The sequence below is a fragment of the Pleurodeles waltl genome, chromosome 1_2 (assembly GCF_031143425.1).
Source record: "Pleurodeles waltl isolate 20211129_DDA chromosome 1_2, aPleWal1.hap1.20221129, whole genome shotgun sequence".
NCBI classification, from domain to species: Eukaryota; Metazoa; Chordata; class Amphibia; order Caudata; family Salamandridae; genus Pleurodeles; species Pleurodeles waltl.
Genome location: NC_090437.1, coordinates 875,014,439 through 875,032,767, shown reverse-complemented (window position 1 = coordinate 875,032,767; position 18,329 = coordinate 875,014,439).

The window sequence follows — 18,329 nt, the reverse complement described above, 5'->3', positions numbered from 1 at the left end:
CATGTTGGGCATGGCGGGGGCATGGCGGGGGGCCTGGCGGGGATGGGGGGCATGTTGGGCATGGCGGGGGGCATGGCGGGGGGCCTGGCGGGGATGGGGGGCATGTTGGGCCTGGCGGGGGCATGGCGGGGGGCCTGGCGGGGATGGGGGGCGTTGGGCCACTGGCAAGGAAAATGCTGACAAACTTGAACGTGGTATTTCTCCCTCCCTGTACGTGTCACATAGGTCCGCGCCCATGAGAAGATCGGGATTTGGCATGCCATCGCCAAGGAAGTCCGGACCCTGGGGGTCCACCATCGACGGGGCACCCACTGCCGCAAGAGGCGGGAGGACATCCGCCGCGGGACCAAGAAGACCGCCGAGTCTCTGCTGGGGATGGCCTCCCAACGTAGGCGGGGTGCCTGCCGTCAACTGAGCCCCCTGATGTTCCGGATCCTGGCGGTGGCCTACCCTGATTTGGATGGGCACGTGAGGGCAGCACAGCAGACACAAGGGGGTGAGTCCAAGCATTATCTACTCTGTTGTCGCGCAGTGGAGGTGTCTGGGTGGGGGAGGAGGGCTGTGGGTCCCCCTAGGCCAGGGCGATATCTGTAGGCTGGGCACCCCCGTAAGCCCCTGTGTCCCCAGCCACCACCCTCAGTAGTTTGTCAGTACAGCCATCCCTGGGCCGTGTCATCCATGGGTGCAGTTGTCAACTCTAGGCGTGTAGGGCATGTTCCACGGAATGCGTAGCGGACCCCAAGTGCGCAACTTAGTGCAGGGGGCATCTGTGTCTGTCATGTCCGCTAACTGTACCGGAGATCCATGTAATCAATATCCCTTTATTTCTCTCTCCCCCCCCTTTTTGTTTGTCTTTCTGTGCTTGTGTGCATCAGCATCATCAGGCGGAGGAGAAGTGGCATCGGGGCAGGAGGGAGCTGCATCTCACATGGCCCAGGAGGGCCATGCCACAGAGTCAGACTGGACCAGTGAGACGGAGGGCGAGCTCCACGACGGGGACGACTGGACCCTGCAGCGACACGGACACGTCCTCGGAAGGGGGCTCCCTTGCGGGGGTGGCACCATCCGTGCCCCCCGCCATTACAGGTACAGCCGCCACCCAGCGCACCATCTCCACCCTCCCAGCAGCCCCTCAGCGTTCGCCCCGTGCCCGCTCTGCCAGGAAGCCGGGCATCTCCTTCGCCCCAGGCACCTCAGGCCCTGCCCCTGTTACCCCCGCTGCCCTCAGTGAGGAGGTCATTGACCTCCTCCGAACGCTCATTGTTGGGCAGACTACCCTTTTGAATGCCATCCAGGGGGTGGAGAGGGAGGTTCATCGCAGCAATGCGTACCTGGAGGGCATTCATTCGGGTCAGGCTGCCCATCAGCGATCGTTCCAGGCTCTGGCCTCAGCACTGACGGCAGCCATTGTCCCTGTCTCCTGCCTGCCTCTACTAACTCCCTCCTCCCAGTCTCCTGTTCCTCTGCCTGTCCCACCCACACCATCAGACCAGCCTGCACACACCTCAACACCCAAGAGAAGCTCATCCAAACATAAGCACCACAGATCACGCAGACATTCACACACGCAACATTCCGATGCAGACATGCCAACAGTCACTACCACCTCTGTGACCCCCACCTCCTCGTCTCCCTCCTCCCTCCCTGTGACGTCTACACTCACACCTCCATTCACCTCACCATCAGCCAGTGTTTCCATCACCAGCACACCCTCCACTCCAGTCCGCACACGTGCAGTCACCACCCCCACTGCCATTTACACGTCCCCTGTGTCCTCTCCCACTGTGTCTGTCACCCCCTCTTCCACACCACACAAACGCAGCCACCCACCCACCCAACAGCCATCCACCTCACGACAGCCTATCCCTCCTGCACCTGCACCCAAAGACAGCAAACGTGACTCACCTACAACCACATCCTCTCCCTCCACTCCCATTCCCACTGTACCTACCACTCTCCATTGTCCCAAGAAGCTCTTCCTCGCAACTACTAACTTCTTTCCTGACCCTGAGCCCCCCCCCTCCTTCTCGTCGGGGTAAGAAGAGCACCTCAGCCACCACCAGCCCTGCAGCCCCCTTGACAAGGGTGCAGGGGTATTGGAGCCCGCCAGCCCGCATGTCTGGATCTTCGCCCAGCAGCAAGGGGACAGCCAGCCCACCCCCTGGGAAGAGGAGCAGAAGGCGGAAGGGGCGCCGCAGGAGCCCGCCTTCTACATCCCCCCCGGACACCACCCAGAGACAGTCACCAGCCACAGCTCCAAAGGGAGGAAAGGGCCACAGGCCCACGACTAAGGAGGGCAAGGGCAGCAAGTCGGAGAGGTCAGGCAGCAGGCCTGCTGCCCAGGAGGAGCCCACAACCCCCATAGCCGCTGCCCCGGGAGGAACCGGCACAGCTGCCCCGGGAGAGCCCACCACCCCCATAGCCGCTGCCCAGGGAGGACCCAGCCCAGCTGGCCAGGAGGGCCCCACCACCCACAGCCCAGGTGGGCATTGAAGGAGCACCATCCCCGCTGCCCAGGAGGGCACCACCAGGCAATGAGCAGTTGGCCATAGACCGGCCGCCGTCTCCAGAACCGCTGAACTGGGCCCCGCCGTCTCAAGAACCGCTCCGCTGGGCCCCGCCGTCTCAAGAACCGCTCCGCTGGGCCCCGCCGTCTCAAGAACCGCTGAACTGGGCCCCGCCGTCTCAAGAACCGCTCCGCTGGGCCCCGCCGTCTCAAGAACCGCTCCGCTGGGCCCCGCCATCTCAAGAACCGCTGAACTGGGCCCTTCAAGGCAAGGAGCGCTGAACTGGGCCCCGCCGTCTCCAGAACCGCTGAACTGGGCCCCGCCGTCTCAAGAACCGCTCCGCTGGGCCCCGCCGTCTCAAGAACCGCTGAACTGGGCCCCGCCGTCTCAAGAACCGCTCCACTGGGCCCCACCGTCTCAAGAACCGCTCCGCTGGGCCCCGCCGTCTCAAGAACCGCTGAACTGGGCCCCGCCGTCTCAAGAACCGCTCCGCTGGGCCCCGCCGTCTCAAGAACCGCTGAACTGGGCCCCGCCGTCTCAAGAACCGCTCCGCTGGGCCCCGCCGTCTCAAGAACCGCTCCGCTGGGCCCCGCCGTCTCAAGAACCGCTGAACTGGGCCCCGCCGTCTCAAGAACCGCTCCGCTGGGCCCCGCCGTCTCAAGAACCGCTCCGCTGGGCCCCGCCGTCTCAAGAACCGCTGAACTGGGCCCTTCAAGGCAAGGAGCGCTGAACTGGGCCCCGCCGTCTCAAGAACCGCTGAACTGGGCCCCGCCGTCTCAAGAACCGCTCCGCTGGGCCCCGCCATCTCAAGAACCGCTGAACTGGGCCCTTCAAGGCAAGGAGCGCTGAACTGGGCCCTTCAAGGCAAGAACCGCTGGCCCTTTGGCAGACGTGGCAGGGCAGGATCTATCTCGGGCAGGGCTGCAGGATGTCCTCTGGCCAACTTGCCTCCTCCAGTGGCAGTGGGGTCTGTTATGGACTGTATGGACTGTGGCTTTGCTCTCCCCAGGATGGCCCAGTGGGCAGGCCACCCACTGTATGGACTGTTTGGACTGTGGCTTTGCTCTCCCCAGGATGGCCCAGTGGGCAGGCCACCCACTGTATGGACTGTTTGGACTGTGGCTTTGCACTCCCCAGGATGGCCCAGTGGGCAGGCCACCCACTGTATGGACTGTTTGGACTGTGGCTTTGCTCTCCCCAGGATGGCCCAGTGGGCAGGCCACCCACTGTATGGACTGTATGGACTGTGGCTTTGCTCTCCCCAGGATGGCCCAGTGGGCAGGCCACCCACTGTATGGACTGTTTGGACTGTGGCTTTGCTCTCCCCAGGATGGCCCAGTGGGCAGGCCACCCACTGTATGGACTGTTTGGACTGTGGCTTTGCTCTCCCCAGGATGGCCCAGTGGGCAGGCCACCCACTGTATGGACTGTTTGGACTGTGGCTTTGCTCTCCCCAGGATGGCCCAGTGGGCAGGCCACCCACTGTATGGACTGTATGGACTGTGGCTTTGCTCTCCCCAGGATGGGCCAGTGGGCAGGCCACCCACTGTATGGACTGTATGGACTGTGGCTTAGCACTCCCCAGGATGGCCCAGTGGTCATGGAGTCCCCTCGTGGATCTGGCGTTGTGTACTCAAGTGGCTGAGGTGCCCCCACTTCCCTTCCCCCTGAGGTGCCTGTCCTATTTTCTTTCTGATGCCCCTGCAGTGTTCTCTCCGTGGAGTTCTTGTCGTGGGACTGGGCCTTGCCCCTTTGCACAGGACCCCTGTGATCCACGGACAGTGGTTGGACTACATTTAGTAGCTGTATATATTTTGTACATAGTTTATTTATTTATTGGGATTACTGGTGTCCATATTTCAATATATCTGCCCGTTTATGATCTCTTCTTTTGGTCTTTGCATTATTTCGGAGGGGGGTGGTTTGTGGGTTGTGACAGTGATCTGTGGGAATGCATTGATGTGTGTGTTGTAGTGGGTGTGGGTGGGTGGGTGTGTGCCGGTAATCTTTTCCCTCCCCTGTGTCGTAGGTGCAGTACTCACCGATGTCTTCCGCGCCGCCGGGCGTGCTCCTGGTATATGAGCAGGTATAGGAGTGCGGGGATGACCTGCAACTCTGGTTCCATACTGCCGGAATCTCGCGTGGAGTGCGTAGAGGTGAGCGTTTTCCCGTTCGTAGTCTGTTTCCGCCGTGTTCTTATCGGCGGTGCTCCCGCCCCGGAAAAGGTGGCGGATTGGTGGGTCGTAATAGGGTGGGCGGTACATTGTCTGCCGCCTGGCTGTTGGCGGGAACCGCCGCGCTGTTTGTTTGTACCGCCGTGGCGGGCGGAGTGTTAAGTTGGCGGGCTGTGTTGGCGGTTCCCGCCAGGGTCAGAATTGCATATTTTAGACCGCCGGCCTGTTGGCGGCTTGGCCGCCGCTTTATCACCGACCGCCAGGGTCAGAATGAGGGCCTAAGTCCGAAGGTAAAAAAGTTGAACGGGACCTCCCAGCCAGCGTATCCGAGGAGGACTCCATGGACGTCGGATCAAGATCCAGGTTTACCCCTGTCGAAGGATTTTTACCTCGAAAAAACGACTAAGTCCGAAGGTAAAAATCTCCACGAGGATTTCAGCATCGTGTTTCAGGAGAAGTGCTCCAGGAGGTCGGATTGGACTGGCAGGTTCGCCCCGCTGAAGAAAATCTTCGAAAAAGAGACCAAGGGCCTGATTCTAACTTTGGAGGACGGTGTTAAACCGTCCCAAAAGTGGCGGATATACCACCTACCGTATTACGAGTTCCATAGGATATAATGGACTCGTAATACGGTAGGTGGTATATCCGCCACTTTTGGGACGGTTTAACACCGTCCTCCAAAGTTAGAATCAGGCCCCAAGTGTGAAGGTAAACTTTTAACCGAGGCCTCCCGCGGCCTGTAGCCGAGCAGGGCTCCATCGTGGTCAGCCTGAAACTTTGACTTTGCCCCGATCGAGGTGCAACCAGATGACCCGATTGGCGCTTTTTTGTTTCTAGGCGCTAAAAAAATAAAAACTCTTTAAAAATTCATATCTCCGGTTCCCCTTATCTGATTTTATTCGTTTTGGTGTCATTTTAAAGATAAAAATATAATCTATTTTTATAAATTGGTTTTGGATTTTTAAACTGTTTCCTGTGTTTTATTTAATTATTGTTTTGTGATATTTGAATGCTTTACACTCTGTCTCCTAAGTTAAGCCTTGAGGCTCGTTGCCAAGCTACCAAGGGTTGAGCTGGGTTTAATTTACTGAGACCTAACTGGACCTTAGTGGAGGTTAGTGGACTATTGCTAAGTGTAGGTACCTACCTGCCCTTACCAATAACCCATTTTCCAACGCCCAGGTATCCCTTTATTAGAGGGCTTGAAGATGTTTCTGCTTCATGTTTTCCACTCTGAAACAGTTGTACTGGAAACAGTTGTACTGGATGTACTCAGAGCTACCATGTCTCAGCAGGGCTCTGCGATGAAACTGCCTGGAGGGGGAACAGTATTGGTTCAGATTGGCAGATGGGCAATCCACCATAAAGAGTGAGTCACATGATTGGCCACCAAAAACACTGCAATTTAATGGTAAAACGATCCTAATCTTTCCCAGCCCGTGTCATGCAAGAAAGAATAAATGATTGCCAGAATACTAACAAAGAACTAGTGACTCTGTACTGTGAGGCTTCGGCCCCATTCCCTCTACAACTTAGAGAGATCTACAAGGGCAAGTCCCGCACCAGATGCAACCCAAGGAAGCTAGAGACTTCTTGACACAGTAAATAACCTAAGCTGGTAAATAAAATGGTGGTGTACTTCGATGCTTCATCTGGGGTCTGATTAGTCAGTTTTAATTTTTATAGTCTGGCTTGTCAGGTAATTATGTGAGTATCACCAGGAGAGGGGCTTTGGCTCAGCCTGCATGTTGAGAGCCAGGAGGGCATGTGTTTAATTGGACAGAATTTGTGTGTGTATACAAAAAAAGTACTTGCCCTCCACATAGCTGTGATCATTTTTTTACCCAGCTGCCTGAACTTGAACTTTTGGGGACACATACATGTCATTGCAATGCTATTAAGGTGTCTTAGGTAATTTATGGCGTTTTTCTCTGGCAGCTGCCCAGATGGGAGGAGAGCAGTCATTAATGTGCATGGATGTTTAGGTTTATCTTGACAGTGCCTTCTTAAGATAGACCTATTGGCATTGTCAGTACTTGTTAAAGAAGGTTTTTTGGCTAGCTTTGCCTATCAAACATTGAAAACACAGATGACTGTATATACAGTAATTTAAATAAAATAAGTGTTCCTACTTGTTTGGATTGATGTGATGACCTTTGCTAAAGAATGTTCCAGTTGAAGAGATGAACTGTCTTGGTTTGCATAAGACCATATAACTGATGTGTGGTATTCACTCTTCTTCTGCCCACTTCCTCTTTTTTGTCCCCCAAAGTGGCAGGGGATCTCAGATATTTCTTATGAATGACATACTGAGAATAAGAAAATGCATTTTTCACCTTCAGGTTTGATATTCCAGTGTTTTATGTTTGGTCCCTGTTGTTAAACATAATTGCTATTATTTTCTTATGTAACCTCTAAATTGGTGAAAAATGCTCACATATATCTATAAATATTTTCATTTAGAACATTGTCAGTTTCAGTCCCCAATGAAGGCACCACTAGCACACATTGTGCACATGTAAATTGTCACTGAAAATCCACTTTTTAGCATTGAAAAATCCATGCAAAGCTCAGAATAATGGTAATTGTAATATAATTGTAAATTAATTTATATAGAGTATATTACCTCTGATGGAAAATTATAGGGTGCGATCCAAGGCATTGTCTCAGTGCAACATTGACTGGTACTTCCCACCCTTTTTGCAGCTCATCAGTGTGATTTATCTGATATCGTCCTGCTTTGAGTGTATAGAAGTTGAACAGATTGTGAAAACTGCATAGTTCAATATAATGATGAGTACACAAATGGAAAAATAATTGTAGGTATTTCTTCTCCTATAATACTTTTGGTCACCCTACTATTGAAACCTGTACTGACCCCCACCCCTCTCTTTTCTCTCTCTCTCCCCAACCTGCCTCTCCTGTAATAAAAAAAGAGGAGCTCGTGAGTCTTTTTTAAAGGCCCAGAGATGGCCTGCACCTTCAAAACCAGCCTCCAGTATCTTAAAGCCCAGGGAAATGCCTGATGGGTTGAACAGCCTATCCAGCACAGTAAGCGATCCTTTTGGTGCAGGATACTTGACCATACATATTACTAAAATGGTGTCTTCAAACCGCATATGATCAGTGAGATCTCTTCAACCAAGCAACTCGGTGCAAGAAAAGTTTTTACTTAGAAGCACAGTTTTTACTTTCTTATGTTGTGCTTGCTTATATTGAAGTTCTTAATATACTTTTGAGATGTAGCACTGAGGCACCTCCAGTGACTTCTGTTTCTTCGGCTAGAGCTTTTTTTACTGATGTTGAGCAGTAGTGTTGCTTGGATTAACAGTTGGCTTAATTTTTCATTCACCGAAGGAAGTATAAATAAAATACATCTTCTGGCGATAGGAGTAGCTTATTATCTGAGTTCATCACAAGGGTAGCCTGCAGCTACATGCGTTCTGCCCACTTTCTTACACACTGCTGCAATCAATGGATGTTGCTTTATGGTACAGACTCCTGAGAGTTGTGGGCAGAGGAAAGAGAGTCAAATAAAATATCCTATAATTAACAAGACACCAGAAAGATAGTTTCATTTTACAATGTTGGTATTTTTTATTTTTTATTTTCTTGACCTGGCTGTAAAGTTTATTAGAAATGTATTACAAATATTACATTGTATTTTTCATGATTAGCCTCAGGGAAACAGCACACAACTCGCCTAGGATGTTGTATGCCTGTAGAAATAAAGCAAGACGTTTATTTTGTTGTTTTTTGTGAATGATGCAGTACCGGGTGTTCTTAATGATTTTATATAACTTGTAACACTGTCTCATCAATATTTTCTGGGTCTACTTCTGGACTTGCATTAAAGAAACACAAACCCAGGCACATGTTCTGTGTTGCAAATAACTACTTTGATCCTTTTGTAATTCCGTGTAGAGCCCATAATTACTTCCGAACAAGACTTGACATATGCTCCCTATACGGTTCTACTGCCACTACCTTTTGGCTGTGCTCGAGCTATGTATGTATTACATATATTCATCTACACCTATCTGTGTCATTTAATAGCATCCAATATGCCTCCTATGTACACTGGTAGTAAATACCTGTGTGTAAGTGCAGGATTCTGTGCTCTTCATAATGTTGGCACATTAAGCCATCATGTTAAAAGTGGTATTCTTCTCTTTACCTACACTACTGTTACTGGGGAGTTATCACACTTCTGCGCCCTCTATCCTAACATTCAGGTCTTCTTTCAGGCCTCTTTTCCCTATACCAAGGGCAGGACACTATTCTCTTTTACACTATGCTAGGACGTCATCCCTAATCCTCAGCTCATACCTTCTAGCCGTAGGTCATTCAGAGCTACCTCCTCCTCATCATCCATCGTCCTCCTACAACATTTTATTAGTACCTTCCCTTCTCGCTTATCTCGCTTATCTAGAGAAGGACTATTCTGCAAGGATACGACTATCCTGGTCCCTTTTTGGGGTTAGGGGCAGAGCAGAGAGAGAATGTTAGAATGCTATGGAACCCTACAGCTGGTTTAACGATACTGCACTACAGTTATACCATAGAGTGGTTGTGTTCTTCCTACTTTTTATTATAATAAGAACCTGTACTGGTATATTATTGTACTATTGTACTGTGGATATTTTTCTACTTCAAAACTATGCTGGTAACAATTGTATGTCATGAATGTAGATACTTTCTTAATCTGTTTATAGTGTGTATATATGGCAGACTATCGGCTGTATACGTCATGCAAGTCTTGAAGGCCTATGGTCTGTATTTTTGTGTATTGTTTCGAGTTATGAAAACAACAAAAAAGTACAACACAAAGAAAAAGTGGTATTCTTTGAAAAAAAACACGTGATAGTTTTTAAAAGCTGTAATACTGTAGTTCGTGAATATGATCTCAACACATAGGAGGCCAACGAAGATCACTGATGGGTTAATCATGAATTTGTGGTCAACTCACCTATGTAACAAGTCGCAGAGATGCAAGTGATTGAACATTTTCACATGCAGAGAGGTATACCTTCCAGCAAATGTAGACACTCACCTACAAGCTTCGGGATAAATGAAAAATGCACATTTCCATTCGTATCTAGTTTTACATGAAGTGTGAAGCCTTTTATAAACAGATACAATGTGTGTTTTTGAATATTTGCTTTCATAAGTAAATTGAACTACATTATTCACTCCAATCTAAAGATTAACAGCAGAAGATGGTGCTATAAATTAGTATTAGGACCTAGGTCAGCCCAGCATATTACCCCCACAGGTCCATACTATTGCTGGCCCAAGTTTAAGCCCCATGTCAGCCAGCAGACCCCTTCAGCTCTCCATCTTTTCTTCCTGTTTTCCATTTGCTCTCATTTACCCAGCTTCAGACATAACAGACCTCACTCTACCCTCTAATTAATTTGCAATTTACCCGATGTTCAACACACGAGACATACACAATACTTTTCTATAACTGCTCTTACTTTCTTATGCCATCCGTGCGTTTTTAATTCAGATTTGGGCATTATTGTTAAGTGCAGTAAATAAACAGTAGGGGTTAGAAAACATAGACTGTTTTGACCAATAAAGTAAACCTGAAAACATTTGCCATAGATGCCTCCCTACTATCAATTTCCTTCGGGGGTAGAGATTGCAATTATGGTGGGTGTGCTCTGGAAGATCATGAGCCGTTTGTTACAGGACCTGCCCGCTTTGCCTCAAAGGCCTTGCTCCTGCCGCCATTTCCAGCAACAATGACGTGTGAAAAAAGGTTTGTATAATAGCTGCAGATTCTGCATAAAAATAGACAGCCATGATATGTCTGTACAGAGTCAGCCGATCTGGAATAAAAGCTGGTTTGACACTCTCGAACCAGATTCGAATCCCGAACTCTGTTCGTCATCCTGTGATTCTGGACATATGACTTTATCTTCCCGTGGTTGAAAAACATGTGTAACATAATTTGTTCTCTTGTAAGGCTAACTTCGTGATACCTGCTATTTCTTCTTAAATAAGCAATAACACTTCTTTCTCCGAAAAATGTAACAGCTCTCGACACTTTAACAAAAGCAGTGAGAATAAATAAATTGTGTAGAAACAGGCCAAATAAATATTTTATGGGAAATTATATTAGAAGTATAGTGTAATATTGTCACCATTTTGACAAAGGATGAAAATCTAGTACTCTTTCTTGCAGTTTGCACGAATGATGTCATGTGCACCGGAATGAAAGTTATGCGGAATGCATCATTTCAAAATAAATAATTACCGTAGAATAAAATGCCAGTCAATCTCAGAGTGGAAACACTAGTTTCCTCGCAAGGGGACACTGTAAAGAAAAGTAACCTATTTCCCATCGTACGTACATCCAAATATCCTTTCGAGTGAACTAAGGACACGTCACCCAAACACAAGCTAACAACAAATAAGTGGGAAAAGTAAAAAAAAAAAGAAAAGAAAACTACATATGTTTGTAATCCTCAGACCGGCCCCAATGAGGCAAGGGAAGCTAATGAATATGTTTAAATGCCCATTTTGAATATGATATAAAGCTGTGGTTCAGCATGTTTCTTTTTACTTTAAACTGAAGCAGAGAGGGTTGAATAGAGGCCTGAAGATTACCCAGAGAGCACCATTGTATCTCTCATCTGCTGTGGGCTTCATGCAACTATATTCTTTTCAGCAACGAGGTTATGGACCCCGCCCTCTCAATCCAGCCTTGACTGACATTGTTTGCTACCCTGCATCTTCCACCTGCTCAAAAATGCTGCTTCAGAAAGAATAAGGGACATATTTATACTCTGTTTGCGCCGAATGTGCGTCAACATTTTTGACGCACAATCGGCGCAAACCCTGCCCCATATTTATACTTTGACGTCCGACGACGCGGACGTCAAAGTTCCACCATGTGCGCCATTTTTTGGAAGGGGGAACCAGCCTTGTGTTAATTATATGCAAGGTAGGCGTTCCCTTCCAAAAAATGACTTTAAGGCCTGTGCCCCATATTTATACTCTGACGTCATTTTGACGCACAGGAGGGGGCAGGCCTTAAAAAACGGCGCACAGCCTGATGGGCGCCGTTTTTTAACGCCTGTGTCAGGGCAGGCGTTAAGGGACCTGTGGGCTCAGAAGGAGCCCAGAGGTGCCCTCCCATGCCCCCAGGGACACCCCCTGCCACCCTTGCCCACCCCAGGAGGACACCCAAGGATGGAGGGACCCATCCCAGGGAAGTTGAGGTAAGTTGGGGTAAGTATTTTTTTCGTATTTTTTTTGTGGCATAGGGGGGCCTGATTTGGGCCCCCCTACATGCCACTATGCCCAATGACCATGCCCAGGGGACATAAGTCCCCTGGGCATGGTCATTGGGCAAGGGGGCATGACTCCTGTCTTTGCTAAGACAGGAGTCATTCCCATGGGGGTTGTGCGTCAAACAAAATGGCACAAATCGGGTTGAGGCCTGAATTTTGCCTCAGACCTGACTTGCCCCATTTTTTGACGCCCAACCTCCATTTTCCCATACGCCGGCGCTGCCTGGTGTGAGTCATATTTTTTGACGCACACCAGTCTGCAGCGCTGGCTAAAGTCATTCCATAAATAAGGCGCCCGCATGGCGCGTTGGAATGGCGTTAGCCGGCGGTAAAATTTTTGACGCACAACTGCGTTGGCGCAGTTGTGCGTCAAAAAGTATAAATATGGGCCTAAGTGCTTCTCTTTTTCCACCTGTGCAATGAAGATATAAGGGAAAACCCATTCCCTTTTCAGGGGAAACTCATACAACCTGTCAGGAACACAATTCCATTCAATCTGGAGAATCAGCCATTGAGCAGCTGCTCAAGACTTCAGAATTTAGAGCTGTTATCTGAGAGGCATGATCATTTTGAGTGGTTACTACACAAATTATGCTGCCAGGATGCCTTTCAGAGGGCCAAGGGGCATGCAGAGCTTATTGGGCCCAACTGTGTGGTTGGGGCCTTTTACCTCTGATGTCCTAGGGCCCAACCTTCAATGAATCCTGAGCAACTGGGCCAAGTACCCATTCAGCACTTGACTCTCAGGGAAAGCGTAGTCCGAGCAGTTTACGGATCCCTCGGGTGGAGGTGGATACAGAGGTAGGGAGTGTGAAGACAGGTTCACAACTCAAATTATGAGCAGCAGCAGCATTAAATTAATGCCCAGCCAAATACCCACTTTTATGAAAAAGTATTTTATTTATAGCATTAATAAAATTAAGAAAAAGTACAGTGTCACAAACAGTGACACAATCCCCCTGAGGACAGGGCTCTAGGGTTTTTTAGGTTGTCCCCCGGATCCCACTCCATCCTCGCTGCTTGTGATAGTGGTTATTCCCCATTCATTATAGGCAACATGCAAGGCAGCCCCACTAGTAGTACGAGTCTCAAGAGTTGATTCTATTGTAAATTCAAGTTCCAGTGCTGCAGTGCTAATACAAGCAAGCTTCCCCAAGGCCTACTGGCCCATGGTCAGTCTTACCCACAGCGGTAGTCATGGAACATCTGGAGTTCTCAGCCCACCGTATCCTCAGGCACTTGGAGCAGCAGCTGAATCAGGTGAATTCACTGCACGCAGCTCATGTGACCTGCACTCAGCGGGTGCAGAGTTCCTCGCATGCAGTCATGCCATTGAAGCGACCAGAAGTTATTTGTGGCCCTTCCTTGCAGGGAAAGTGTGCGATCCATCCTACAGCTGGGGAAAAGGGTGGTATGATGATCCTGAAGCAAGTCCCTCGCCTTGGTGACAGTGTGTAAGTGCTCACTTTTTCCGATGGGGTTTGGGGCAGTGTCATTCAGGTGGTACATCCTGTTGCTCCCAGTAACCCCTCTATCATATGGGGTCACCCTATCCTCTCTGTACATGGGACCCTACCCATTTTGCCCAGCGAGAGCTTCAGTAGTACCCCTCTTGCATACAGGACACCACAGCACAAGGGTTATGCCCTCACAGCACGCAATCTTCTCAGGGTGGCCCTGGCATATGTGGTCACCACTGTCATCAATTCCTGGAGTAAATCCCTTTGGTGGGCTGAGTCTAGCAGAGACACTGAGCTTGCAGTTTGTTGCTTCAGCTAACCAAGGCTGAAGAGGATGAGAATGCCATGGAGTTTGAGACACTAGAAGCTATGACTAGCTCACTGCAAACAAGAGGAGAGGAGGTGGGATCGACAGGAGGAATAGGCCCAGTTGGAAAAATCGCAGGAGAGGGAGGAGAAACAGAGAGAAAAGAAGGAAAAACAGAGAGAGTGGGAGTAGTACCAGGAAAAGGGAAGAGAGCTGGAATGAAAAAAATAGCTCTTGAGAGAGAGAAATTTAGGATGACAGCAGTGACAGCTCCGTCTAGGATAAGTGACTCTACATCCAGGTCAGGCCAGGGGGTGGCCAAGGTTCCAAAAGATCTTGTACATGTGTATGTGGAAGTTCAGGACATTTTTTTGTGGTTTCTGAGCTTTGAGGTGGCAGGATAGTTGGGGGTTACAAAAACCTAGGATAGGTTGGACACTCTGTTTTATTGACCAGGGAAGTGCAGAGACACAGAGAGATCCTGTTGAACCCATCCCGCTTGCTAGATGACTGTTAAGACAGGAGGAAGGAATAAGAAACTTTTAGAGCCTCTACCAATTGTAGGCATTAAATTTGAGTGGGTGGGGAATCGGGATACACATAATTGGTCCATTCAGTCCTGCCTCACTGTCAGGTAGCAAGTATATCTTGCTACCTGTGGTACCAGGTACCTCAAAGCTGTACATGTAAGGTGCATGATTGCATCAGTGATTGTGAGAGTTCTCCTTTTTTGTAGGGTTGGATTTTTAAGGATGGTAATTGCTAACCGGGGAACTAACTTCATCTCCTATTACATGAGAGAGATGTGGGAGCAAGCTGGTGTGACATACTACTTCTGCACAGCACACTGTTACGTAAGCTCTCATTATTGTAATGAGACTACTGGATTTTGAGCAACAGAATCGCCTGCGTTGTGGGAGACTGAGTCTGACCCACTACAGGTGACACATGGTGCCCCAATCAGGGTTTTGCTCCGGCTAACTAGCAGTACCTCATCTCGACCCAAGGGCAGGGATGATTGGGCAGCCGAGGGCATTACATAATTGATTTCTCAGGGAAACCGTGGTCACTCAGGTCTCATCCTTTTCTCTCAGTTACATTAGTCTCACATACACAATGACTAACAGAGGCAGTATATGTTTCAATAAGATTTTAATTAATCTTAGATATCAAAGCATGTGCTGCAATAGCCAGGATGATACAGCATGACAATATTAAAATTGTGACAAGGAGAGTAAAGCATAGAAATAACGCTACCATATTGTCACTAGAGTCAATAGACTAATTCCTACCTAGGCTATAATAGAGCACAGCATGCTAAGCTCTAATTCTGCCCTTCAGGTTCCCCTGGGAAGACATCATCCCCAGTACCTGAGCATACAGTCATGGTTCTCTGGCTGGAATCTTCCTCTAACGTGTAAGGGACAGGGAAGTGTTTCTATAATAAAACAGCTGATGTTCTGAGAAAATGTTCCTACGTAAGGATGTGTTTTTTTCTCTAAATGTCAGAGACAAAATTTGTCCCATGTTCACCGGCAACCTATCTTACTACAGTCTTGAAAGAAGCACAGAGTAAGCAAGAATGTCTTGTTTGAGAACGCAGTGATGGCCTAGACAGAGAGAAATAAAACAAGACCGCAAAAGTGGCTATTGTAAGAATTATAAAATGAAGCTGAATAAAATGTATCTAGGTTAAAGTGCACAGCGGCAGGCCTAGTATGGTAAAATAGCGTGCATGGAGCTATAACGAAAATGACTATACAACAACACTACCCACAAACCAATGGTTTGGTGGAGTGGTTTAACAAAACACTGAAGAGCATGATGGGACTCTACCAGAGAAACTGAGGAGCAAGTGGAATCTTCTCCTGCCATGTCTCTTGTTTGCCTACCAAGAGATGCCACAGATGGAGGTAGGGCTCAGTCCATTTGAGCTTCTTTATGGACACCCTGTGTGGGGTCCACTCACCTTAGTCAGAGCAGGATGAGTAGGGACCTCAGTGTCTCCTACTAAGGATGAGGTGGACTATGTGATTGGCCTCAGGCAGTTGATGGCATAATACGTGTCAGGCAAAGGAAACACTTTAGACCAGCAAGTGCTGATGAACGAATGATACAGCCAGAAAGCTATACTGACTGGGTATTCAGATGGTCAGGCAAAGTTGGAGCTAAAGCCTATTTGTTCAGGGGTTTTCAAGGACAAATTGTGTGGGTCATACAAGGTCCTTCAGAAGTTGTCTGAGGTTAACTACTTGGTGGAGTGTGTTCCATGTGAACAGGCTGACTCCTTACCTCTGGAAAGATTACACAGTGAATGTCATGTGTATGGCTGAGGAGATAGAGGGAGACAGTCAGCCTCTTCCTATCTTTCTTCTTAGTGACATGACGGATGGAAATGTGGAAGGGGTTCAATTAGCCCTTGAGTTAATGCCTGCATCTAGTCCAATGCAGCTGCATACAATTGTGACTGTCCACCTCCTATCCTCATGTTTCTCCATGCAGGCCTGGGTTTCCAAAACTGGAACCCAGGGCCCTCCATGTATTATACCATTCGTAGGCATACATACTCTCAGTGTATGTGTACAAAATAGACACAATGCATAGCACTGCATCCTTCCTGTACTGTATAAACTATAGGCACACATACACCCATCATATACATTTAACATGAATGGACTGCACAGCATTACATCCTTCATGTACTGTATCACTCATAGGAACACATACATCCAGCACATCGATTTACCATCCACACACTGCACAGCACTACATTCTTCATCTATTGCACAACGCATATTCACACATAAATCTAGCACATGCATTTACCATGCACACACTGCACAGCACTACATCCTTCATGTAGTGGATAACTTATTGACACATATACATCCAGCACATACATTCAGCATGCACTCACTGCATGGTACTGCATTATCCTTGCACTGTACCCTTCTCAGACATAAATACACTGAGCGCAGATACATCACTCATGCACTGCACAACACTACACACCAAACTAATGTAGGCCTAGGGTGAGTTAAGCACACAGCAGCATAACATTAACTGAGTGAGCCTGTTGGCCTCACTCCAGTGACACAGATTAAAAAGGACCTGCTTATTCCTCCTGATTACTACAAAGTATGCTGCCACCACTGTGACTGTGATGCCTAACTCCTGGTGAAGGAAGTAGCCTCTATATGAGGGATAATGCTTTTGGTGCCCCTCCTGGTCCAACAGGACTGCAATCTATGGGACAGGTACACATGACTGATCTATGTATCTATGCCTTTCACAACAAAAATGAGCATTAGAGATCCAGACACCAGTAGAGTTGGTGCACCTAGGGTATGGGTGCACATTCACTACCAATGTGGAGGACTTTTCTCTCCCACCGTGTGCCATTATTGCTTTGTCTAGGCTGTTGCTCATGCTCCAGGCCACCATCATGAGCCTGACCAACCACTTCATATTAGAGGCACTGTATGGTCCCTGGCTCCCCAGGACTCTGAACCCCATTCCTTGTTGAAAAGGCTTTGGAGGATGTGACTCAGGCTACCTCACCATCCACAGTCATGTGCCAATGAAGTGACAGCTGGAACCAGAAGCCCAGCTCACGTCATTTCAGTTACCCTGACATTTAGGTGAATTTACATCTATTCACGTCCTCTATGTGTGCCATCTTTGCATGCCAATAGGTAGAGATAGTTGGAGTGCCCTTGAGAGGTAGAACTGAGCAACTGATACAAATATTGCATATATTAATACATACGCGGCCATGTTTACTTATAGAACTACTGTGCCACTAGGTATAGTTGCTAGGTGCCTAAGCATTTTCTGCAAATGTGCAGAGAATAAACTTTTGATCTGTGGGATTCCTCTGTGCTGGATATTTTTTCACGGAGAAGTATTGGTTGTGCTATATTTACTGAGCAGAGATTAGGTTGCTCTTAATCTTCCTTTTGCAAGCGTTGTGCCTCCTCCCAGCCAACAGCCATCTGCTGACTCATTGCAGTGTCTCTGAATCCTCGGTTAGGACCACTCGCCTCATGCACAGAGTGAAGTTGGGGGGACCATGCACAAGCTCCCAGACAAGCATAAACCTTTCTATAAAAGGTGCTCTCAGGTCACTGGCGACCCCTTTTCTGGGCTAGTAACTTTAGACAGGAAGATGGCAAGTGGACAATGCCTGTTCATGCCTTACCCATACAGATAACTCCAACCATTTACTGATACCCCAGTCTAAGAGCAATGCCTAGCTGATGCCACCATGTGCCAGCCCCTAGCTGCCTGCCTGGCGGTAGAAGGCATCCTTCTGGCAGTGAAGGCCTTTTCAACTCTGAGTGAATGACAGAGCTGACATTCAATGGCTGTTTCTCATATCTGTAATGCAGAGAAAATTGCTTTCACTAAATCTTGGATGAGCAGAACAAAACTCAGTTTTTTTTCCAGCTGGAACGCTATTGTCATTGACATAATAAAGATATTGTAAGCTGTGACTTTTACGCACTCTGATAGAAACCAATCTACAATCTTGACAGATCTGATCTGTGGCAGGAAACAGTGCACATCTGCAGCAG